The sequence below is a fragment of the Rhinolophus sinicus genome, linkage group LG03 (genome assembly GCF_036562045.2).
Source record: "Rhinolophus sinicus isolate RSC01 linkage group LG03, ASM3656204v1, whole genome shotgun sequence".
NCBI classification, from domain to species: Eukaryota; Metazoa; Chordata; class Mammalia; order Chiroptera; family Rhinolophidae; genus Rhinolophus; species Rhinolophus sinicus.
This window is the reverse complement of record NC_133753.1, coordinates 17,458,282-17,485,770: the sequence shown is the minus strand read 5'-3', so window position 1 is coordinate 17,485,770 and position 27,489 is coordinate 17,458,282. Positions and strand designations below refer to the sequence as shown.

The 27,489-nt window shown below is 34.5% G+C and overlaps 1 long non-coding RNA gene across 2 annotated transcripts; it reads left to right on the top strand.

The window, feature by feature from the left end:
* Positions 1 to 741: 741 nt before the first annotated feature.
* On the top strand, positions 742 to 21,316 carry LOC141570814 (uncharacterized). 2 transcript variants are annotated; one of them, XR_012495268.1, is made up of 4 exons: positions 742 to 1,013; positions 13,257 to 13,392; positions 19,554 to 19,669; positions 20,160 to 21,316. It is a non-coding gene; the product is annotated as an uncharacterized LOC141570814 (long non-coding RNA). The 2 variants fall into 2 exon arrangements; XR_012495267.1 differs by lacking the exon at positions 742 to 1,013 and adding an exon at positions 7,073 to 7,142.
* The last annotated feature ends 6,173 nt before the right edge of the window (positions 21,317 to 27,489 follow it).

Here is a 27,489-nt window from a genome sequence, read left to right as displayed (position 1 = left end):
AAAAAGCAGTCCATTTCTCATTTATGGAGCTCTCTGAACATAGATCAGGCAGGTCAAGATCTATTGACCTAAATTCAGGATGTTCTCTGAAGATAGAAACAACGGCAGCTACCCTGCAGAGAAGAAATCAAGAGAAATGTCAATTTCAAAAGAGAGACTGAGTTGTGTTTTTCCACTCAGTTGATTGCTAGAACTTTGGCTGTGGCTATTTGGGAGGGAGAAACTTGCTACTGAATATATATTGAGTATGGTTTGCTAATGATCCACATTCAGAATGCCTTAAATGACCAGTCACTATTTTCAGAATTTTCATGTTTTTAAATAACTTGCATCAATCACTGTTAACTTGTTGTTATGTTTCTTTCTGGAAATGGTCTCTGAATATATAGACACTCTTACGTGGGAACAAGTAGTCCACACTCATTGTGACTTTTCTTTTTCCACTACTGAAAATACAGTCACTGTGAATATTATTCTACAAACTCAGATTTTTATGAAATGTTGCTTTATTTGTTAACCTTTCCACCTATGTCTTATTTAGAACATCCATTCTGCCTTGTTGCAGAAACAAAATCTCTGTAAACTTAGGGACTGTGCACTATTTCTCCTGAAATGGCATCTCAGGAATGCAGGAAGTGTTCATCCTGAGATATGGGGAGGGAGTAGGTGTTGGCTATTCTTCGTTCTGTGCGCTCTATGATGTTACATACCACGTGAGACTTATCATCTCCACAGGTCACTGCTCAGCTGTCTTCATTGCTGTTTACAAGGCCTTTCTGACTCTGGCTCTATATATCTCCCAAGGGCACAGAAAGCCTTTTTCTGACTCGCCATTATACTTGGGTGTAGCCCGTGATCACTAATGCTGCTGCCTAAGGCACTTTTTCTCTTCTGTGCTACACTTGAACTCATCAGAAGTTTTTCTGCTGATACTTGGACCCTGCTGGTGCTTGCAGAGGTTTGCCCAGATGCATCACTCAACCATTCTTCCTCCTTCTCCTTAGTTACTCCAGGTGAGCATATGTGGTGATAGAGAGGCCGCAACTTCAATGTTTTTTTGTTTGTTTTTGCTTCACCTGGGAACTGAGATTAAGATCTTGTCTCTTCTTGGTTAACCTGTTTTTTTTGGGGGGGTTTGTTGATCCATAACTGATGGGTAGTGGATTAGAGGAATGAGAGTCTTGCTAACTCAACACAATTTGTATCTCTTGTTAGTGTCATTGCTCTTGGGAAGGAGACCATGGGTCTTGCCATTTTAATTGACTTCTTAGTTTCTCGTGTTCTCCTGTCCCTGGAACCATAAAGGCAGAATGTCTTACAACTTAAAACTTGGGAAAGCAAGGGAACTATGAAATTAGGGGCACAGAGAGGGGTGCTGCATGTGTAAAATAACAAAAGGATATGTGGCCACGACTGTATGTTGGAGAGCTTTTCATAGATACACTATTTTAAAGTAGCTGATAATATCGTATTATATGTGTATCATATTATATACCATATTTCATGTATTTAATAGTTTTTCTATTGAAAGACAGTTAGATATTTTCATTTATTTTTACTGTTATCAATGACGTTATAAGGAAAGCTTTATATAATCATCTTTTCCACATATGTAAATATATCATTCTAGTTAAATCCCTAGAAATGGAATTCCTTACATTTTAAAAGTCATTGAATAAATGCCCTCCAAAAAGTTTCCATTAATTTAAAATCCCATTAACAAAGTGTTACCTAATGTTATTTTTCAAAGCATATTTCATAGTACTGAAACTGTTAACGTCTTCTGAAGTTTACATCACAATTCTGATTTTATAAAATGCATCAAATTTAATTTATAGGATAATTTGGTTATATATCTTCAATTACTTCGAATATAAATGACGGTAAAAGTAATCATCATATTGTGCTTGCATTTCGCAATGAATCTCCTTACACAGTTTCTTTTTTAGTGTTACACAAACTAAAAGCACAGATGATTTACTTCTCTTTATAGCTATCCATGTAGACACGATTGCTTGAACAATGAGCTTCTTAGAGTTCTCTTTGTGACAATCTTTACTAATTCAAATGAAGTTGAAAGCTTGAGGACACATCTTAGCAGGAAACATGAGGAGGTATGGAGAGTGACATAGCACAGAATTTAAAGTCATCCACTAAGTTCACCTCCCATTCCTGACCATAGTGTATTGATAACTGTCAGTCACAGAAAAGTAGCTGCTGGAGTATTCCATTTTATTTTAGAAGAGTAAGGACTGTTAGAAAACTTTTATGTTTGTTAAGGATTTGTGTTTAATACCTGTACAGAGAGACTAAGAGAGATCCCAACACCTAATTAAGTTGGAGTAGACTGTTAAAATGGATCATGTATCAAGCGAGGACAGTCCAAATGCCTTCCAGTACTGAATGATTATCTTATTCAGGCTCGGGCCTGGGTAGAAAATGAAACCCTCCTAAGAATTTATAATTATATTAGGTTGGTGCAAAAGTAATTGCAGTTTTTGCAATTATTTTTAACCTTTAAAGAGAATTACTTTTGCACCAACCTAATACTTCTCTTGGGGTTGAAATATGAACTTAAACTGCCAGGTGGTCTGGGAACCCCCAAGCAGAAACCTTAAATGTAAAAATAAATATGAATGGTCCCTGATCAAGGACAAACCTAGAGTGCTCATTAGAAACAGAAATAGAATCAGTATAAAGGTTTATATCCTCAGTTATTGACACACAGATAAAGCCCTGCTTGAAGATGAGCTGAGTCTGAATTCACCTGACAAGTGATGTAGTGATGCAACATGAGTGGGGGTCAGAAGCTATAATAAACAGTGGGAAGAACCTCAAATAATAGAAGTATACTAGGGAGACTACAAAATAAGCAGATTTCAGTGACTGGAGTTATGGAAGGAACACTTTAAACTGTTAGCAAAGAACAAAACATTGTCAAAATTAAACCAGTGGAATTTTTAGACTCAGATAAAATTTCTATCAACAAAATACTAATATTTTCTAATGTTAAAAATAATTACATAATTTGAAATGTTTTTAAAAAACTTAAACTGAAGAAGAGCTTAGTGTCCTGGAAGAGCATGCTGAGAAAATTCTACAGAATGCAGCCTAGGAGATAAAGAGTTGAAAAGTGTTTAAAAAACATTAAGATACCTGAATGATTAGGTCTCCTGTTGATTCAGAGTTCCTTTATTATGAGTTACAAAAGCAAAGTTCAGAAAGCATGCAGGAGAGGTATAATTGAAATGATAACTCATGAGAAATTTCTAGACTTGATAAAGATTATCCTTAGGCCCCAAGACTATAATTAATTTCCAGCAAGATAAATACATGCCTAATGCATATTTAGTGTGTTAGTTATTTATTGCTATGTAATAAATTATCCCATATTATCCCAAAACTTAGTGGCTTAATATAACAACACTTATTTTCACACACGTTCTGTGAGTCTGGAATTGCAGGCTGGTCCTGATTAAGGTCTTTCAAAAGCTTGCAGCCAGAATGTCAATCAAAGTCAAAGACAACTAAAGGCTTATTGGGGCTGGATCCACTTCCAGTATGGCTGGTTTACATGACCTCTCCCAGGAATGCTTGTGAATCCTCATGAAATGAGGACTGACTTACCCCAGAACAAGTGATCTAGTAGATAGAATTCAGGCAGAAAGTCTGTTCCACATTCAAGAGTGTCAAAAAATTGGCAGACGTGTTTTAAAAGCACCACATTTAGGTGTGTGTTGAAATAACACTGCAAATCACCAAAGTAAACCAAAGAACCAAATACCAAGATAAGTTCATAAAGTATTCACAAATATATATATATAATAGTTACTACACTTAAAATAAATAATAACATTTGGAAGACAATTATCTTCAAAGGGTTAAGAAAACATAATTGCCAATATAAAATTCTAAAACCATATAAACTATGATTCAAAGAGAGAGTAAATAATACAAAAGTTTCAAACAGAAAATGAGCTGAAATAGCTTACCATCAAGAGGCCGTTCTTGAAAGCAATAAAGAAGTATCTTGGGAAGAAGGAAATTGAAGTTAGGAAAGATTGCAAATAAAAAAGAAAAAAGTAAATATATGGTTATACCTGAATACTTACAGTGTTCAAAACTAATCATGGTTACTAATTTGCTATAGGTCAAACTAGAGGAAAATTAAATACAAAAATGAGACAGAAGAAAGGAGGGAATGTTCAAAGTTAAGGCATTCTGAGATCCTGGCATTGTTGGGGATGACTAATAATTTTTATTTTTGGTATGAACTCAATGAAATAGTTCAAAAAGAATATAGACATGGAAAGTGGTGAAGAAAGAAAAAGGGAATAACATACATAATAGTTGCAAGAGAGGGAAGTGTAAACAAAAGCATGTCTAAATACTGTAAACAGCAAACACAAAATAAATGGAAGAAACAAATATTAACATATAATTCTCACAATTAATACAAGTTAAGTAAACCTGCAAATTAAAAAAAAAAATCAGAGACAATGTATATTTATAATTGTCACAACTAAAATAAAGGAACAGAAAGATAGGCAACAAAATGAATCAAGACATGGACTAAGTATATATTAAACAATGGAAAGCTGGACAAGTGATCATAATAGCAGAAAGAAATAAACTTTAACACAAAATTGTTATTTGCCAATGATGATTGCTATGTGATGGTGAGAGTTTCAATCCATCAAGCAGCTATCAGTTCCTAAACTTGCATTACCTAGTTAAATAATCTCCAATAAAAAGCTAAAATATTTTTCAAAATTACCAAAAAAATTGACAAATTGTCAAACATAGTAAAGGATTTTATCACCTCTCATTAATCAATAGATACAAATTAGTAAAGCTAGAAAAATATTTGAATAAGATAGTTAAGAAGCTCAACTTTAAACATGTGTAGACTCAAGCACTGAACAATTACAGAACATTTTATTGAACTATACATTGGAAACTTTGTAAATATTGACCAAGTATCATATCATATAGGAATTCTCCCAAAATATCAAAGAAATTATATTCTATATCTTCTGCACCTGACTCAACTCCGTATGAAATCAATAATAAAGGTAATATAATAATTAACAAGAAAAAAACTTTCAAAATTATCTTGTTTTACAGAAATTGGGACATATTTTAAAGTTCGGTTATGTAATGCATTGTTTTAAAATAAAGTTAGAAAACTGAAAGATGAAACACAATAGAAACAGACCATGCGTATATAAAAACTGGAAATATGACAAACAAGACATTTTAAAATCACTAGGAAAGAAAGACTATTCAACATGGTGATGAGACAACTGTTTATCCATATGACAAATAAACAAAGAAACAGCCAAAAAAGATTCTTTTGTTATAATAAATGAAAATAATTTCCAGATGAATTAATGGCATAAATCTCAAATGGAAATTTTATGCTTTTAATGGAAAACAAGAAATTATCTTCATGGTCTTATGATAGGCGTGGAATTCTTACACAAAAAGAACAAAGAAAAAAATGAATGCAAGTTAATAAATATTACTATATCAGCATTAAAAACATCAGTATGAAAAATGTTAATATAAGCAAAGGGAAAAAAGATGTAGACAGGGAAAAGAAATTGTCAACTTGTATAAACAAAAATGCATTATTTTTACAACGTATTAATGACTCCTACAAATCAGTAAGAAAAGGGAAACAAAAATACAGAATAACAAAAAAGACATTATACATGAAAGGAAATTCAAATGGTAACAAACACACATATGCACATTTTAATATCATTAATACTCAGAACAGTGCATATTAAAACAGAAAAATAATATTAGTTTTACCCCATAGGACTATCAAAAATCCAACACACATATATGAGAAACCACATACAAAAACATTCTTTTTAATATTGTTTATGACAAAAAGATTGAAAAGAAATAATGGTAGAGTGGACAAGGAAACTGATTTCTAATGTATGATGACTGACATTGAAGACTGGATTGATCAATTTGGAGCAGTAATGCACAAAATATAGAGATGTAAAGTTCTAAATGCCACTAGACAGTAAAATGTGTTAAGTTGTGAGATGTACACATGTTTCATTTAATTTTTATAGAATATTAAGATTTATACAAGGTCACTTGACAAATCTGTATTTATGTGTTGATATATGCCCACTACTTATGTAGGCTACTTAATATGAAATATTACAATTTGATACCTTCTCTGGAGTCATTTAGCTTTTTATTAGAATTGTACCTTTTTAAATTCTGTACTATTCATCCTTTTATGTGTTGAATTATAATTGTTTCCACTGGTGCTGTATTTCTGACAGTTGTGTCCTCCAACTCAATAAAGGGTTAAACTCAGATTTTGCCTTATTCTCCAAAGCACCTTGGACACAGGAAATACTTTAAAAAATGTTCCTTGAATAAAATACTTATGATGTCCTTGGATTGTTTACAAGTGAAAGCCTGTTTGCAGTGGTATGAGGAATGCTTTATTCTAATGTAGATTGAGAAAACCCAATCAAATACCCCATCAATATTCCAAGTACTATGGAGATAATATGAATGGTAGTGGCCCGATTTCCATTTGTAGCAGAGCCGTAAATGGCTATTTTGCTTTTCTACTATTCATCTTACTTATCAGACAGAATTACTGTAGAATTTGGAACACTCTCTGCACTTTTCTATTATTAAAAACATTTCATAGGATTCCCCCTGAAACGTAGCCTTTAGGAATCATCATTAGGATGATTGTCATAATCATCTTTGCCTTCCTAATATGCCCTAACCTTTTTCTCAACCAACTGCACATTTTATTTATGGCTCACAAAATTTTCACTGGAGAAAATTTTGATCATTTAAAATAGCTTTATGTAATGGAGTTCCAAGGGAGTGTTAAAATATTGAAGTATTCTGAAGATTCTGAAGTAGTGGAAGGTAGTTTGGTAAATCTATCTAATGTATTATCAACTATTCTTATTCTCCTTCCAATAACACAAAGACAGTTGAATTATTTTTATACCTTTTGTCTTAAGTAGTTTTAATTAACTAATTATAAAATCATTATATTTACTAGACAATGAAGTCAGAAGACCTCAGGAAAAGAGACATAATTTATGGTATACCCAATTATCCTTTGCCCAAACTGCCAAAATGTGAGTTATAGTCCTCGCCACATAACATCCATGTGCTCTTCATTTAGCATAGATAATCTCTTGTCTTTCCTCACATGGCCTATGATGCGATGGTCCAATCATGAAGAATTCCCTTCATTTTTTTTTTTTTTTAATGTTTCTTTTCTTTCATTTTTTAAAACACAAATTTTGGTTGTGACATTCGTCAAACAAAAAATGCACTTTTGTGTTGAGAAAAAAAAAAAGTCTAAGTATTGAGTTACTGTATCCATGTCTTCTACATTGTTTTTAATACATTTTGAAAAATAATTGAATGAAACACCATAATCACTGGTTTTTAAGATGAAACTTAATACTCAAAAATATCCAAAGATTTAGTCTAGATGTTACATTATCCTTGTGCCAAAACCTTTGCTGGTAAACAGTTTTGCTGTTTCACAGAAATTTAAACTCAATATCTCACCAAACAATTTTGAGAAGCTTAACACCAACATCATTTTGCATTCACTAGTAAGAAAAACAGTACTTTTCTTGTCATTTTTAAGTCTCCTGTGTCATTTATCCAATGTCATGTCACTGTACTACATGTCAAAATCATCATGGACTTCATCATTCTATTTCAAAATCATCTGTTCATAAAATTCTCTTTAGTTTTGAATTTCATTCCTCAGATTAAGCTCTTTGACAGCAAGATCCATGTTATATTTTTATTTGTGTCCTCAGCAGCTAGAACATTAAAGATGTATGTATAAAGTCCTGAGAAAATATGTTACTTCTCTATAAAATTTATCTTGTAATTCTCCAGTAATGAAACTCTTTTTTTTTTTAACGTAGTGAGATTTGTCTCTGTAAAATGAACATACCTTTAATATTTCCCAGTCCTGTCATTCTCTTCTTTATAATATTGGAAAACATTTAATTAAAAATTTTCCAAGAGAACTTAATTACAAGTGGGAGATCACAAACAGGGCCTGAACTTTCAGAAAATCATGTGTCAATGATACCAGGAAAGGGAAACTTTTTCTCTGTTTCAGTTCATGTATAGAGGTAGAGTGTCCTGTTCTCTCCTTCAATAAAAGAAAATAAAATAAAAACGATAAACCCCAGGCACTCCGATTTCTAACTGCATATAACAGAACCACTAATATTATAAAATATTTCTTAAACACCTGGTGTGGGAAGTTTCAATTGTATGTATGTGAGTCAGAGAAAAATTTTCTGTTAACATGGGAATAGACACTTCAAAAGAAGTGAAAAAAAAAAATCTCACTCATGTATTTTTCTACCTGTACTAATAGGAGGCATTTTGACTGCAAGAATATTGAATAATGGATTTGTATAAAAACATATACACACACATTAGCACTGATACAATTGGTCTTTGAATATTAAGAATTTCACTCTATTCCCCATTAGAATGGAAACCTGCATGCAATAATAATGCAGGTCATGAAACTGAATTATAGAATAGGGACACAGATAGTAAACCTTTCTTTCTATATTTATTTTAGATAAAATTAAGCTTTGTCACTCAGAGTGAGATGGAGTACAGTTGTGTGTTGGCCCTTCATTGATCTATTCCCCTGTAGAAAACCTTTGAAAATACAACTGACGTATGAGATATTTGGAACATTGGATTTCATCACTTAGACATTTATTTTATTTCATGCAAAAGATACTGACTGCAACATTAAATTAAATTCCTTTTATAAGATATTTAGGTATAACATCTAGAATAATTTCAAGATATTTGTTCTAGATTGTACTTTTTGGTATGTAATCCTTTTCACCCCAGCTTCACCTACACTTCTCTCTCGTGCAGTAATTCCTTTTTTTTTTTTTTTTTTTCAACATTGTGTCCACTATAGTCCTAAGATATAATTACATTTTTTACTCCCACATATTTTTATCATCACTTGCTCATTTAAGGCAGATAGATCAATAATGCATTAGCCGAGAGGGAACAGAAGTGGTCAATATCCAGTTGACAACAACAACAAAAAATCTAAAGCAAAAGATCCTTCCCAGAATATGCTTAGCTGTTGTATGCTACTCTATACTCTTATTATAACATTATTATTATGAGCAGAAACTCTACAGTCAGACCATTTCGGATTGAATCCAAAGATGCCAGTTAATGTGTTCATGGCATTGGGTAATTTACTTATCTATACCTCAGTTTTCTCATCTCAAAAATGAAGAGAATAATAACAACTATGTAATTATGTTGTTTGAGTATTAAATCAGTTAATATGTGTTAACCATTTAGAATAGTGGCTGTTGCATTGTAAACTCCCAGTAATTCTTTTTTTTTTTTAATTCGAGTTTATTGGGGTAATAATGGTTAGTAACGTTACATAAGCTTGAGGTGTATAATTCTGTAATACGTCATCTATATGTCACATGGAAGGAGAACGGACCCAGTCATTCTTAGTGGTTACCAGCCTGCCTTTGCTTTCAGTGGGCCCTGACTCATACACATTCTGTTCTACCACGCACATTGTCAGTATTTTAACAGCTTGAGATCTGGGATCATTTTTTTTTTTTTTAATGTTTATATTTTCAACACCCAGTATTAGTCCTGTAACAGCCACTTAGGAAATAACGTGTTTCTGATGCAACCAAATGTCATGTACCAACCTACAGTCACCTATTCACTCATCCTGCTGAGAAGATTGTACAGCTTCTTCCTTGGTGCCCACCCTCTTTGTCACCAGCATCTCTTATAGTACTTTTAGTACTTTATCATTGATATGTCTGGCTGTGTAGCCACTAGCTATTGCTATGTAGCAAATTTCATAAAATTAGGAGCTTACACCAACACAAACTGATTAGTTTTCAGGTTTCCGTTTCTGCAGGTCAGGAGTCCAGGTACGATTAGCCAAGTCCTTTGTTCAAGGTCTCACCACATTGAAATCAAGGCATTAACTGTGCCTCCATTCTGGCCTTCTTAAACTTTGCCCAGTGAGAATAATTAGTATTTCCACTGAAGAGTGTGTATTATGAGCTCATTCATACGAATCTGCATCTAGAAGAAGCCACTTGAGTAAAAATCAATTTACTAGAAGGTTATAGGCTGTACCATGATTTCTGCTTTTGCCTCTTTATCAGAAAAAAATTAAGGAGGGGCAAGTATCAGGCTGCCTGCCATATATATATACATATATGTGAATTATGAATATTTAGAGAGAGCTACACTCCTCATCTTCTTATCCACCTTTACTTATTTGAAAATTTTGCTTCCAGTAAACTCAACGCTACATGACACATAAGTACATCAAAGTTTCTTGAAAGCCCTGTTAAATTACCTTATTTCTTAGGCCTTCCCATGGAACCTTAGAAAATGTGGTTTAGAATAGATTTTTAAGTAAGATTCAAAGCTTAAAGCAGTCATCTTTAGTTTTCTCAATAATGCATATATGGGGTTAATCCCATTTTCAAGTGATTCCTGAAAATGATTACTTAATTAATATTTTTGAACTGCTTTGGTAAACAGAAAAATACAAGTTGAGGCATATGGTAACTCAGACACTTCTGAGTAGTAATATAGCTTGTCGTGTTAGGACTTTTTTTTTCCTTCCTAGAATTTCTCATGACTAAAGCAGTTATTCTAAATACTAGCTGCATATCCAATCACTTTATTATTATTTTTTAAGCAATGCCTATGCCCAGTCTTCATATTATGCCAATTACATAAGAAATTCTAGAGATAGGGCCAACTATTACCACTCTTTCTAAAGTTTCCCAGAGGCTTCTCATTTGAAGACAGGGTTTATAATCATTGGATGAAAAAGCATGGTTCTGACATGAGCACACACAAAATAAAAAAAAATCACATAATAATCAATATGTCAATGTTCAGGTAAGACTTTCATCAATGCTGTCTGTAACATTTAATAAAACATATTAGCTCAGTAAATCCAGGAAGACATTGGGAGAAAAAGACAAATTGTGTTTTTCATTTTGTTTTGTTTTTGTTTTTTACCATAAGAATGAGACAAATTAAGAAGAGAGTTGGGGCTCAGATGCCTGAATAACGAGAACCCTTTCTCAATTTTGTCCAAAGACAGTGACTCACTGTAAATGAAACTCAATGTAAAACTATAAGAATCCACAAAAACTACATGCAGATCAATCAATATATCTAGTTCAGTGATCTTCACACCAGGGCACACACACTTTTAAAAGTACACAGAGACTTTCCACGCAGACAGTTTTTAGAAAATAATTTCCCAGATCTTCAGCTTTCACTAAAGTATGTCTTTCAGAAAATGACATTGGGCCTCTGCTGCTTCTCCTTCCTTACCTCCTCTCTCATTTTAGAAGAGGCAGTCAACCTCTCACACATCCTGAATCATGCTTTCAGTGTGTTATCCTGATGGGTAAAATAGGGTGTCAAAAGAGAGAGAGAGAGAGAGAGAGAGAGAGAGAGAGAGAGAGAGAGAGAATCACTATTCAGGAATGTAGTGCTTCCTGAGAGTCCCTGAAAGTAAAGCAAGGAGAGATTCTGTAAGAAATGGTAACTGGTATCTATCTATCTCTTAGATTTATATTTTTGAAATGAGATAGTGTCATATAATTTGTATTAACTCATTTATTTGAATTGGAAGAAAAACCTCATCGGTCATATTTCTTACAAAGTCTGAGCTGACATGGCTTGACAATGAGGTCTGACTTACTGTTGGAATTATATGACAGCAGACATTCTCCATAAACTGAATTAGCTAAATCAGCCCCTTCAAATTTTGATGAAGATATATTTAAATTATATACACATATGTAATTCATGAGAAATTATATACATTGACAGTAACATTATAAAAAATATTCAAATACCATCCAAAATATGTATTAAGGAACACATAGTGTCACACAAAACAATGTTTGAAGACCACTGGTCTAGTTCATGCTCCTTTGGGGGACTGAATGAGATGAAATTTGGGTCTATTGATAAAATGTATAAATAAAACCGAATGAGATGCATTTTTGTTCAAAATGAAAGAGATTTGTTGAGCTTTGAGCTGGCTGGAGAATGTCTGTGTTGCTCACCTACCTGGGCAGGGCAGGAAAAAATTAACAAAATGCTTACAAATCAACATAGCCTACCTGCTCTACTTAGTTTCTTCTTCAAGGAAAGAAACAGCAAAGCTCATTTTCCTTAGCAACTGCCTTTAAGAACAGGTTTGTGTGACAGCAAGCAAGGCAGCCTATGTCCTGAGTGCTTCCTTGGTCTTTTGTGCCTCTGTGGATAGCAAGCCAACCTAAGGGGGCTATGATCACCTGGAGAAGCTGTCCAAGTCCATCCATCAGGGTGAGCAACTTTTACCACCCGTGGTATCATCTCAGAAATCAGCGTTCGACACTGAATGTCTCTATGTATCTTGGGGTCTACCAGAGGAATGTGCCCGTGTGTTAGACCCAAGGGCAGCTTCTTCCGTTCCAACTTCATCCATGCTATTTAACTGATGGAACGATTACTAGTACAGGTTTCTCGAAGTGTCGCTCACCTGGCCTGTGATCTCCCTCCCATATGTGAGCTCATTAACCTACTCAGATTAGTGGATGCCGTGTTCGATAGGCTTAAACAGGTTAATAGGACCTATGTCTCTTCTGTTTTTGTCCCCTGCCCCCCTTCTAATGCAGAACCCCAACCTCTCGCTACATCTTATCTTTATTATTTTCCAAAAATTCCTGTCACTCTTCAGGTTGTCTCTAGATTGTGGTTAAAACATCTGGCTGCTAACCCACTGTGTCAGTGGAATCAGGGGCACTTCTGCTAGATATCTCTTGTACCCACTGGACACCACCCATTTGCTGGGCATGGTTGTTCTTTCTGCTCTGGAAATGGCAGCCATGCCTGGCAAAGGTTGGGCAGCAGTGCTGCCCTGCTCAAGCGGCAATCCTTGGGCTCCCACTGGATACTCTGATCCGCTGAGGTCGGCTGGCCACTTCTGAGGTCGTCTGGCCACTTATGAACCGAACACCTCAAGCGCCAGTGCTGGGAGTTTGCTTAGAAGCTGGGGCAACTTTCTTTTTTCCTGCTTATGTTAACATTATTAGAACTATTCCTAGCTATGCACACAATTTTAGAGAAATAATACTTTGCTTTTGTTTACTCTCTTCCACTTTTAATAGGCTGTGCGGCTGGGCCAGGATATACATTGGAACAATAAATATGAAGCTTTATTCAGAGTCATCCCTGCTCTGCAGTAGTCCGTAAGAATGAGTTATCCTGCTGTAGCTGGCTCAATCCTTGCAAGTTGGCTAACAGGTAAGACTTGGCTGCTGGAAGACTGATAGGCACTTACTCCTATATCTCAGTGACAGACGCAAATTGAGTATGACATTCATAAAGGATCTAGAATAGCTGATGGCATATAGTACAGGCTCAACAAAATTTGATTTCCTTCCTTCATCACTTCGCTTTGGTACTACAGATTCAAAAACATTTTAGGAAAAAACTTTAGAAAGGAAGTGCACACACAACCACATTATTTCTAACAGCAGACATCAAATACAAAGTAAATACACAACCTCAGCTGAATGGTTAATTTTGACAAGCCATCACATAATTTTATCTTTTAAAATGATGTATACTCACTTTTTAATGATTGAAAAATACATAGGCTATATCTGTAAGTAATAAAGCAGGACACTGAATTATAAATATGTGATGATGTCAAAGGCATGTATAAAAAAAGCCTGAGTGGGAATATGTTTCAATTATTAACATGGCTTTTTTCACTGGGTAACGAGACCTTGCATGGCTGCTGTTACCTCCTTTGCACTTGAGAATATCTTCCAAACATTTCAGAAAGAAAGGTGCATTATTTTTACATTGGAGAGTGAATAATTTGATTAAACAGGCATCCTTTTTAAAAGCAACCCATTTTCTGGTGCTCTCCAGAGGAGGGTTTTCCTGATGATAAGTTCTTATGAAGTCTTTCTCTGATATATTCAACTTTCTGCCAGCTCTTTCCTGCTGCCTGCCCCTCAGCTGTCTTTAGGACAAGTGCAGTGGATTTATCATTTGAAAAGTTCTCATTCCCGTAGCCCATGCTTAATTTGGGAGAGGGCCATGCTTCTTTTCAGGCTCCTTGAAACTCTTTCTTTAGTTAGCTAATAAGCTATTTTTCGAAAGCACTTGTTATTTTTTTTTTCATGATTAGAGGTTTTCTTGATTCCTATATATCTCATTATTATTTCTAAACAAATTGCCATAACTGAGGTAAAATATTTTCAATCAGAGCTTGTTTGATTTAACCTTTTCTTTTTTTACAATAATTCTAATTCAAGGGCATTTAAACTATCCACTGATTATACCCACTTGTGGAAGGGGGCTTCTTCTTATTTTGAAAGAGAGCTCTTGAATCTAAAAGATTCTGTCTTTTCCTCAATAAATAATTGATAACTATAGTTGGAGCAATACCTGTTTCACTGATCTTGGTCAAATAGCACAATTAAACTCGGCTGCCAAATATGATCAATGAAAGCCTGCCTGCCAAGGCATAATCACAGACTCATTGACAGTTTACATGGTTCTCTAATTCCATCCTCACCTCCCAAGTACGTACACAAGTCTCTTTCTCATTCTCTTTTATCCTTCCTTTTAAAATCCATCCATTTATAATAAGTCTTGAATCCTTATAAGTTTATCTCTGAAGCTCTCAGTGTCTGAGACTTAGAAACAAACTCATTTCTTGCTAAGAAAACCATACTGTATAACAATGGCTTTAGGTTAATAACACAGGTTTTGTAGCTGAAGTTCAAAAATGTTTAAACAAATGCACTAACTAAAATTACAAATGGAATCAATTTATAAATAATGTTCTATCACCAAGAGTAATTTTCTTATCAGAGGGATAAAAATTATGCCAGATCAGCTGTATCCAAATAATACAATGTTTCAATCAAATGATAGCATGTATTTGTGTTCTGTTTTAGAGCTTTTCAGTAGTAGCAGGAATGCAGAAATAGCCTAAGTGAACTTTTTGGGGTGTTTGAAAGTCAAGATACTTGTCTACATGGTGGATTTGCCTGTGGTCTATAAGGTGGAAGTTTTATGTGGCTGTCTGGGGAGAAAGGGCAGGAATGGAGGACAGTATGGATGTTGTTCTTTATCCTAAGTATAAGAAATAGATCTGATTCCTCACAGGAAGGGAAAAAAAAAAAGCTTCTGGAATAAATGTAAGGTGTCTGTTCTCTAGAATCCACTTAAGACTCAGAGAATAAGCAGTATTGCTTTGAGATAGAGGTGAATGATACAACACATCGCTTGCTGGAGAAGGTGACTGTGCATTTATACATGAGATGCAGCATCACAGTGAAAATGGAAAACCGCCCTGTGGCATCATAGCAGCTTTGGCAGTACTGGAAATTGACCCTCTACAGAAGACAGTGTTGCTGTGAAGAGCAGGGGCAGCGTACTGTACCAGCCGGAGAGATGACATGAGCCAATGTCATGGGCCAAAACATGTGTAAGATAAACCCAGGCTTCTCAGAAATGCCTGATGAGGCTTCATCTATATGAATATTTGAAAGCCTGTGGTATTCGACATAAAGACCTCATTCTTATCACAGATTCCTGAGGCTGATGGACATTGATTTTGCACAAATATCTAGTAAAATCTTGATTTGTTCAGTCTTCATAGTCTTATAATGAATGCAGTGTCATTCTCATGTTAACACAAATGAATTACATCTCAGAGAGATCAATAAATTGCCTATTCTCACCCAGCCAGCAGAGGGTCGGTAGGGATGAGTGTGAAAGCCAGTCCTTTAATTGTAGATCCCAAATATTTTCACTGCACATATTGGATCCTGACTTAAATGCTTTATCTGACTGAAAGACAATTCAAATTCTGGGATTATCTCTAGGATTAATTCAGGTCTATTCCCTTTTTTTGCATGAATAAGCTCTTCATTTTCTGTGAAAGGAATAGCAATCGTGGTTATCATGCGTTCTCAAGGTCAAACAAAGCAACCCATTTAATGCAGGGAGGGGAGGGATTGCACGTGCTGTTTAGCTCAGACATAAGACACTGGACATCGCTCCTGTTTTTCCCTGTGCTTCACGAGCCAGATGGCGGGACAACTCTGGTATGTCATGGGACCTCCGATTTTCAGGACCTGGTTCACTGCCAAATCCTGTGATACAGAATCTCTAGGGAAGCACTGAAGCCAAATCTGTCACTTATAGGAATTTATTCCACAAATATAGGAATTCCACATATTTAAAAAAAAAAAATATATATAATTATATGAAGCTGAGACAGGGCCAGAAATCACTTCGCATTCTGAGGTAATCTAAATTTTGTCTTTCCATTTCAAATTGACTGGTTGGGAATAGACAAATTATAATTCTTTTTAAAGATTTTATTTCTCAGTTTCATTGACACCTGACCAATTTATTAAAGATAGCAATCACCATTAATTTCCAGAACATTTGAGGAAATAGTTAAGTGTTTTCGTTAAAAATTCTATATCTAGGAAGTAACAGTACCTTACATTTACCAAATGTTTATTGAGGAATTCTCATGGGAAAACATTTCTCCTTATTCAGAGAAAAACAATAATAGGTATACAATTTTAGAATGTGCTAAGCTAGATATGTAATAGATGTTGTTTATATTTAGAAATCCATGAACTATAGTTGGCTGAAGAGACTATGTATAGGTTCCTAGTGGAACATCACTACCAGAATTTGGAGAATTCTACGTGAATATAAAGAACCACACAGGGATTTGGTGTCATTCAGATTATTTTCTGTATAGGACAATTGTGAAATCTGTATCTAACTGGAAAGGGATTGACTATTATAGTCATTGACAGATTTAATCTCAGTAACCACAATGGAAGTACAGCTCAAGAACATTCACAAAAGGTGGCATTAAAATAAATTTCCTAGTTTCTCCTATGTTTGATATTGGAGTATGATGGGATTCTAAAGGAAAAACAAGTACTGTATAACACAAACACTTCAAATGGAAGGCATCCACGGATAATCGGCATAGATCAAAAACTAAGAGGACTTTTAAGGTAATTCTCCTAAAAAGAAAAGAAAAATCTCCACTTGCTCCTTGGAAAACTCTAGCAGTTGGACAACTTGGCATTGCCTCAGGGCTGCCACCTATTGGTAGGGTTTCTTCTTTAACTATTTTCCCTTTTCTGTGACTCAGGGAAGATATTTGATGCTTCAGCAGTTTCACTAATTCCCAAAACTCTCCTTAGTACAAAGTCAAAGAAACCACAGGGCAGGTAACGCATTACATACTTCTTTAGGATGAAACACTAAAGTGTCCTTTTCCACCTGAGGTGTTGCGGTTCTGTCACCATGTTGCTGGTGTGACATAAATTTTCTGAATTTGGAGGAGTGTAGAAAAACCCTTTAAAAACCTTCAACTATTATTACTAAAGTGCTCACAGATCCAAGATAAATTAATGTCCCTGGAAATGAGAACAATACTGATGACTTGAAATATATTTTTGCTATTACTATAAAAATGTGAGGTTTTCTTATATGCACTTTCCTAGTTTCTAAAATAATGAGTGATGACTGAAACCACTAAAAAACCCTAAATGAAAAATAAAAGTCTGTAATCTCATCATCTAGAGGAAAATAGTTATAACATTTTCTAGTTTGTTCTCGGTTCATTTCCTGGTGTACTTCCATGTAGATGTGCCTCAATGTGTTATGGCTTGTGCATACACACACACACACACACACATACACACACACACACAGGGTGTCAAAAAATTTATACACATTTAAGAAAAGAAAAAAACTGTATGAAAATTGCAATACTCAATATTTACCAATAACAAAAGATGAATATAAGTCATGTGTATTATATATATAAATTAATCTGAAAAATACTGTGCATATATATCTATTTTTCTTATTTACATAAGAAAGACCACATTAATGAATACCAGTTGATCACATGATTTTTAATGGATGCTTAGTACACACACACACACATTCAAACAATCCTATATTATTGTACCTTAGAAATTTCCAAAGATCTCCCAAATATGGTAAGTCATATTAAACATCTTTCCTTTTGTGATACTGAAATTCTTTGTATAAATCTATATTTGAATCTGACAGCAGATCAAGCAGAGATCAGTGATGTTGAATTATAGTAGGAATGCCCCAAGAATAGTTTCATTATTGATTTGCTTCTTCTATAGTATACAGTATGGGTTGATTACTTACTGATCTCCTTTACTACACTATAAGTTCTTAGAGAATAAGGACTATGTTTTCCAACTCACCATCATATCAGAAGCATCCCTCACCATATATGGCACATTACAAGGATTCAAAACTTATTATTGATTAAGTAAGAATATAGACTAAATTTTCTGAGACAGTAAGAAATAAGGCAAGACAATCTTTCAATGGTAAAATCACATGTATTAAGATCTTCTATTTTTCAGACATTATACTGTTTAAAACACATTATTGTATTTAACCCAACTCATTGACATACTACAGTTCATTTTATAGATGAAGAAACATAATCGAGCAAGTTAAATAACTTGCCCAAATTTACAGAGACACTAAGTGGCAGATGCATGATGTAGCATGTAGTTATCTATTTCAAAGCCCACATTCTAAATGACCATGCTGTACCAGTAGTTTGCAAATGCATTTGTGTACCTATTCCAAATTGATTCAAAGTACCTCAAAAGATCAAAATTGATACTGCTCACAAAATGTTTCTGTATGTAAATAATTTTCATAAACAACTAATTAAATAAAGCTAGACACAATTTTCTCTTGGGGAATCTGAGGGCATTTTCCGTACTACTGTGCAGAGTAAAACATCCTCTCTCCTCTTTCGGAACCTACCCTCCAGGTTCCCTAGCTTCCTCCTTTTCAAGATGTATTCTAATGGCCTCATTACATATCTTACTGACTTTACATCCTTTAGGAGGTATGTTCATGCTTCTGCAAGGCTGAGGATTGAAAAGAAACGGAATGCTATCTTTCTTTGTCATCGCTGCAATTTTTTTTCTCTCTCTCCCTACATAATCTTAAAACTTCTTTCACCAGAGCATAAGGGTATATGATTTAAGACTCTAACTCCAGTTCTGACCATACATGAGGTCTGCCTACAATTCCACTGAGGGTCTCTACAGTTTTCCTTTAGCATTAACATATTAAGTTGGTCAAATTTACATACTATAAAGCCTACAGCCAAATGGGTGGAATTAGCAGAACAAGAAAGTGCACTGATCATATCTTAAATCAACATATTTTGGGGTTGTTTATTTGCATATAGGTTAGAGAGTGAACATCAACACCTCTAGAGAAACTAGTCTGCATGGAAATTTCCCACCACGCAGTGTAAGAACCATAAGTTTTCAGGATGTGGTAACTTGCCCCCATAGAAGGTTGCTCCTGTACCCTCTGACTGTTTTAAGGTTCACCCTCATGGGTCCTCTGGAGTTTTCTCTGACAAGAGCCTTTGTCGACAAGATTCAATCAGCAGTACTGTCTTTGGAGCCTTTGTGGTGAAGAAGACTTTCATATTCACAAGGTGAGCAGTGGACCTAGACAAGGCAATTCCTAGATAATTGCGGGCACATACTTTGAGATTAAAATTCTGTGGCTTTTTATCCTTACCCTTATTCCCCACAAATGTGTGTGTGTCAAGTTTGGTCAAGATATATTAGATCATTTCATACTGAATAAAATGTATGTTGAATAATCCTATAGAATATGCTATTTTAACAAGTTGCCTGTGATTGATTTCTACATATTACAGCAAAGCCAGGACTGAATGCAACACAGTCCATTGTTGGTTCCTAGATGTCTATAATTTGACCTTCAGATGTCTACTAGCTCCTTCCGGGACTGAAGTAACCCCTTTGTGGAGGGCTCTTGTATTGTAAATGGGCTGGGTATTGGGGGGAGATGATCTCCACCTCCCCTCAAGGGAAGGCTTCAGGTTGGTGACTCATACCAGCCCCTGTAGACAACTAGGTAAAACTTCTGTGGCTGGGACTTGAGTTTGTGTCTTTCCACAGACTAGCAAGATGGAGACCTCTTCTAAGATGAGTTTGAAGCCCTGCCCTTATACTTCCAAAGCCTCAAGGTGAAGTGTTATTACATGTGTTTTCTATGTCTCCTGCACTAGTCTATGGTGTCTTTGCCACTTCCTTTTCTAGCACCTAATACAATGCCTGAGCTGAAGTATGCATTATTTTGAGACAGACTGTGAGGGTCCCATTTGCCTCTCTTCATATCTTCCCTGGAGATACTGTGAATGCTATAGATGATGCTTCAGTATTGGAGAGCTCTAAATCTCTAAAAATATGATTTATCAGAATACTCTCTGCTAAACTTTCTGAATATAAGTTATTATTAAAATAATGTCATGCTTCTCTTTTGTTTTATTGTCAACTATATCATTGAACTCTTAATCATAAATCATTGTTTACTTGGTGTACCTTGTCCTTTGAAATACATTGTAAGCTTTTTATGGGCAGGGTTAGCAATTTATACTCTGTTTTCTTCTGTTACTTGTCTAGTACCATGTTAAATCCATATCAGGATTTTATTTGGTAATTGACTGTTTGACTAGGTATAATGGAATATCTTTCATTTTTTCATAAACATAAATATCATCACAATTATCCGTGTGTTTTTTTTAATAACGAAGATTGTTTTAGATTTGTTGTTAACAAAGGAAGTGTGCTTTGGTATGGATATCTGTCTTAAGTTTCCAAAATATCAGTCTATTTCACTGAGGCAAAATAGCCATAGACAAAAGGTGATTTTTTTTTTAACTAAAATTTGCCGAATTATTTATTGCAGGAAAAATATTGCTGTCTTCATTTTTATGGAAAAAAAAGTCTCATTAGTGACAATGTTATTTTGTAGTTACCTAGAAATCTATCTATGAATACTGAAATGTGAAGGCTTTAATATTCTTCTAATTTGCTTCCCTAATTATGGTAAATATCATTAGCTGTGATTTCACATACTCAGACCTTTAAGATAATTATATGTGAGCTAGTCTCATCATTATTTTCGCATTACTTATTAGGGATAAATGTAGTGAGCAAACATAAACAGAGGTAGATGTAATTTTATAGACTATTTATTTATATTATGAAAGAACAAGTGTTTTAAGGGTCTTATAGTTTTCAGTTACACTTTACTTATACAGAGGACAAGTACTACCCACAAAAGAACCAGGAATCTGGATTAAAGCAAAAATGGACTCTGAGCAGCCAAAATAGAAGTCACATAATTTCACTCACGATTCACCCTTTAAGACAATCATAGTCAATCTATTCAGACAATTTAAAAAGTATTGTTGCTTAAAGTCTCAGTCACACTAAACAAAGGATATCACAGCACAATGGGTGGGAATGCCAGTAGAAGCAGATGAATCAATAGGATTGAAAATCCCAACTGGCAGGCAGACGCCAGGTTGGGGCATCATAATAGAAGAAAATGTTAGGCACACAAGCCCAAGAGTCATATTGTACTATTAATGTAGAGAAAAACAAATCTGGATATAATAACTGGTCCTTTATGTGATAAAAGACCACGTGTTTGCCTAATGGTAACAATTACTAAGAACAGATAAAAAGTGATTTTAATATATGCTCAGGTCCAATGATCAATATCTGTTCTGAATGGATATTGCCATTTCCCTACCAGTTTTTGAAAAGTTGTTAGTATTTTCACTGCATGTGTTAACTTTTTTAACCTTTAAGTAAAATCTCTACTGCAGTTGTAACAGGTTGCTTTCTTTAGCAAATAGAAATATATATTAAGCAGATTATCTTGGTTCTCATGCATTATTCCAAATACCACATAGGATGACAAGATAAGTTCTAACCCAAGAGGAGGGAGTCTGTCTCACATATGTGTTGTGTCAGAGATAGATGCTCTCCAAAGACGTGTGTTAACAGGATGTTGGTAGGATATTTGCTAAAAGAATGGCTGCTCAACCAGACTATTCTCCTGTCTCTTCTTGTACTACTTTCCCTCTTGCCTCCCTGACGCCTCCATTGAGTGCCCTCATTTGTATTACTTCCAGGCTGAAGTGTGAGCAAATGTGCCTGCTCCATATCACTATATTTCCGTTCCCTCTTCACGTGCCCAAATACATAGTCTACAGCAGAAACACTAGTGAATACTTGAAACACAGATAGAAAAAGCTGGGATCCCTGAATCTCCATGTGGAAAACCAACTGCCATCCAGAAATAGAAGGTCTGTACTACAACAAGTGAGTGAGCAATATATTCTATCATGTCGACACAGTAAGTTTGGAATTTATCCCGTGACATTTGGGATTTATTGCATAAAGTAACTGGTATATAACTAACACACACTGTATTTAATTAGATAGCATACCTATTTTAGAAGCTACCAGTGGACTTCTCGTAAACAATCTGAAAGGACAGGAGTTCATGCCCAAGTGCATGGGAACGTAAACAGGATTTAAAACTTGTTTATTTAACACCAGGAAATAGACTAGAGATAACTCAGTTCTAATAATCAGTATAGCTTCTAAACCCTCCAATATTAAGTTTGGTGTAACCTTGCTTATGTGGATAGAATAACCACCCCAGTAAGAGACCAAGCCCCATGTTAGAGCTTCTTCTAGATTTTAATTATCCTGTACAGCATCTCCCCAGTTGCAATCACTGGAGAGGGTTGGGGTGGAGTGGAATGAGACTAAGCTATAGAACATCCTCTTTATATTAACCTTTATTTTCCTACAGACCTGAGAAGATCAATCCTGGGTTTTCTAACTTTCACAATTTCTAAGGCACTCCCCATTAAAAAATATGTCAGATATTGTTCCAACTGCTGTTTTTAGCTGTGACTTTATTGACAAATTCCTAAAGAACTGAGGCTTTTGTCCTCATCTATAAAATGAGAGAATTTGGTCAAATTATCTCTAAATTGTCTGCCAGCTACAAGCAATAGAGAATATTTTTATGTGTACATGTGTGTATGTACATAGAAAATATATACAATATCACCCCCGCTTTCCATTCATGTCATATTGATAAATGTCATCTAGTTATTTAGTAGGGATACTTTGTGTGCTAAGTATTCTTGGGTAATTGTGTAGTTGGTTTTTATTTCTTGTTTCTTTTCACTTCACTCCAACTTAATTGAAGGCAAATGTTAAACTCTCATTGTGTTCACATATGCATTTCCAACAACGTGAAGTGTTGACAAAGGTTAAGAACAATATTGTAAGCCTATACACATATTTCTATGCCACCAGCCTACACACACACGCATTTGTTGGGAATACATGCTCTTTCTCTTCTGCCTTAGAGTAGAACATTTTAAGAAGTATTGAATAAAGTTATTAAACTTTCTCTGTCATAAAAAAGATTACATTATGTTAAACCTCAACCAGAAAATTAAATTAACCAGAGCACCTTGTTCTCCAAGCAACAAAATACTTTTTGTAAATTTATAATTGGTTTTCAGTTTGTAATACTTGGACCTATTGACATAGGATTCTCCAGATACATTTTGTCCTGTTTCAATGGCTCAATCCAATAAAGTTCCATTGTGAGTTCTTGAGGAAATAAAATGCCTAGTACTTACAGCATAGAAGTGAGTGTACGATTGTTTCCAAAGAATAAACACCTTTGAGCAACTGAGACAAGCACAATTAAGTATTGTATTTAATGGATAACTAAGCTGAGCCTGAAGTAGCCACCCAAGGTAAACCATTGTTGCAACGTCAGGATAGCACAGATCATTTCAGTCTGTAAACTCTCAATGAAAACTCAGGGTAAGGAAAGAAAGAAATGGGAGTAAATAAAAAGAGATAAGCATGAAAAAGTATGAAATGGTTGAATATTTTCTTCTGAGTATCAAAAATGCTGTATTCATTGTAACTTCCCTTAAGCAACCATATTGAAATGATATAACATTCTATCAGTAGTCATGCCTCCAATGGTTTGCAGAGATTAGCTTCGGGAGGAGTGAAAAAGGCCATCTATTGGAGAAAATTTTGTGCAAATTGCTCCCATTTTATAAATGGAGTGGGGCTTCGTTGAATGGAATACTGTATATTAATTATAGGAAAAGGCACATAATGTGCTAGCAGTTTAAGAAAGTTAAGCTGCTACTCCTTAATGATTTTTAAATCCCTATCATCTCCAGCAGATCGTAACAATGTTATTAGCAAGCTAAGCCACCAAGAATAAACTTTATACAATTAAAAATAGAAAAACATAGCATGTTATGACTTATCATCTAAAAATTTCAATGTTTAAGCATGTACCAGTTGATCAGTTTTCATATATATATATATATTTCCTGTAAACTCAAGCTCTTTAACTTTGATTAGCAATTTTAACACTTGGAGAGGGCAGGGAGAAGTGAGAGCTGCCCTGGAATCTCATCTCTACCATTACCCCGTTCTGGGATCTTTGTCATGATAACTAAGCCAATTTTTATGTTAAATATTCACCATGTCCCAGCTATTAACCTAATGACTGTAATTATATTACCTTATTTAATACTTACTACAGTTTTACACAGTGTTTACTACTACTAGACCCATTTTAAAGATTAGAAATGACACTTGAAGTTGTCTTTAGTTTCTGTGGGATATCAATCAACACAAAGAAAAAAAAATGGGAAGGCAGTTGAGGAGTGGATATCAATGAACTTCATGTCAGTATTTTGTGTCACTCTGTCAAAAGGGCCTCCACATGTATAACAGGTAAATAAGCCTAACCCCTTCGAATATTTCTTTACACTGCTTTACTTTCCTTCATTGCACTTTGCATCATCTCATGTTCAATGCTTGGCTCTTCTCACTATAAAAATACAAACCAAATGAGGCCAGTTGTCTTATTTGTTTTTCTGCCTGTTGTGTTTCCTGAGCCTGGAATTATGGCTTCATAGTAAGATCTAAATATACATTTAATAAGCAAAGCAGTATATTTTCTGGTTTGCCAAGTAACAAAAGTCTTTATCATAATCTGCCACTATGAAATTGTTAATCATAACAATTAGTGATGAAAGATTTTCGAACACAAGAGGAAAATTGGGGAGTTATGGAAATGTTAACTATCTTGCTTTTGGTGATGATGACCATGAGTATAGATATGCCATAACGTATTAAATTGTACACTTAAAATATGTGTCATTTATTGTATGTCAATTATACCTTAACAGAGCTGTTAAAAATGAGGTTAGAAAATACTGTAGAACAAAAGGTGGAATGAATTAATTAAATTTACTTTGAGAAATTATCGTCAAATGTTTCTTATTTTATGTTTCCCTCATTTAGCAATCGATCAAACACCTCCTACAGACTGGCATTTAGGATCCAGTGGATCAAATAACGGAGTCCCTATAGTAATGATTCCAACCCAGGGAAAATTGTTCCAATGTCAGTGAGCTTAACTATTAAATGGCCAAATACCTCACCTTACATGTCTCAATTTCATTTTTTATAAAACAGGTTATTCTAAAGAATATGAAGTACCTTGACATTGCTCTAGGTGCTAGCTCCTGCTCATGCTCTGAATTGTTAGGAATCCATACATATTTAACACTAATGCTTTAACACTTGTGTCTTAGAACAAGGAACTGTGCTTTCTGATAAAAGTGTAAATAAGATCTTATATGTGAATTCGCACTTGCTTTTCCCTGCTGTGTTTGAACATCAAGTTTACAACTCATCGTTGTCATTATTATAATTATAGTAGTTCATGGGATAGGTAATCCCTAACAGAATAATGTAAAAACCACTCAGGTTTGATTTAAACCACTGTGGAAGCAAGGGAAATAAATTTAGTCTAAAAGTGGAAATCCACAAGTGGACAATCAAAATTCGCTGTGTGTCTAATACAGAGTCCCTAAGCTCATGTTGGGCTTATTAAGTTAACTAATGAAGCTGCAACAAGGGAGTCTGAGGCTGCTATCAATAGCATCTATAAGACTCTATGGAATAGACCCCGAAACAAACAAAAAAATCATAACTTTTTATATTTCTAGATTCTCTAGGTACAACTTTGATATGCCTCATGAAAACCACTTCCACAAGTCAAATTATTCAGTGAGCTGTAAATAAAAAGAAATGATAATTTTATTTTATTTTAAATGTTTAATACTTTTATGCACAATTCTAGACCCTGAGAATACAAAAAATGAGTAATATGTCCTTCCTGCCATGATCTCCTGTTGAGCATTGGTGATGCTAATATTTAGGAGAGGATAATAATTGAGTAAAATTTAAGTGATCTTTGTATAATGCAAAGTACATTTTGATATAAGTAAGAATTATTTTTTGCCTTTATTATGAAGGACATTTAACACGGCAACATCACTTGAATTACCAAGTTCTTTAGGGTAAAATGCATGATCCTTAGCCTTTACTTACAATTGGTAGTGCAGCAAACTTTAATGTTACAAGACACTGATCAACAATAAAACCCATATTTAATTTCATTGGCACAGTAGAGTAGGACAGTGATGAAAATATAATTTTGGATATGCTAATAGATTTTCCTACCCTTTAAAGTCATTACTTAGGTAATACTTGGTTCAAAAGTAGAAATATGAGAAAAAGGCATAGAATTGGATAGTCTTGCTCCTGATCCTGCAACTATCCTCCATATCGTTATTTCCAACCCAATTCCCCTAAACCCCCTCACACACACACACACACACACACACACACACACACACACTCCTCATGTAACCATTCATTAGTTTTTGTGTACTGATTCAAAGATCGTTTATGACAATATAGGCAAAGAGTGCAATGTACTTATTTTATACAAAAGAAGTACACTGAACTTTGTGGTCTAGTTTTCTTTTTTCTTTTTTAACCTGATAATACGCCTTTAAGATTTTTTATATGGGTGCACATAGGGATTACCTCTTTCATCTTCTATTCTGAGTGTTATTTAATTTATAATTATATATATATATATATATATATATATATATATATATATATATATATGGTATATATATATAGCATAAAGCATTCAAGATAACTCCTATTGGGGACATCTTGGCTATTTTCAAAATTTTCTATTACAAATGAATATTTATTTGGTACATATAAAATAATATCTGGTTTTGTACATGGGTAACAACTTGAATGTGGAGAACTATTTGTAGAGTAAATATTCAGAAGTGACTGATACCTTGCCAAATTGTCCTTCATACATGTTACATGGATTTAAACTACCATGTGAAATATGCAGAATTCTGGTTCTTCCTAACATATATGGGTGAACAGAGAACATTTTCAAACTTGCATCTTTGCCAGTCTCCTATGATAAAGTAATATCTTACTATAGGTTTAATTTGCATTTTCCTCATAGTAAGAGAGGTTGAGC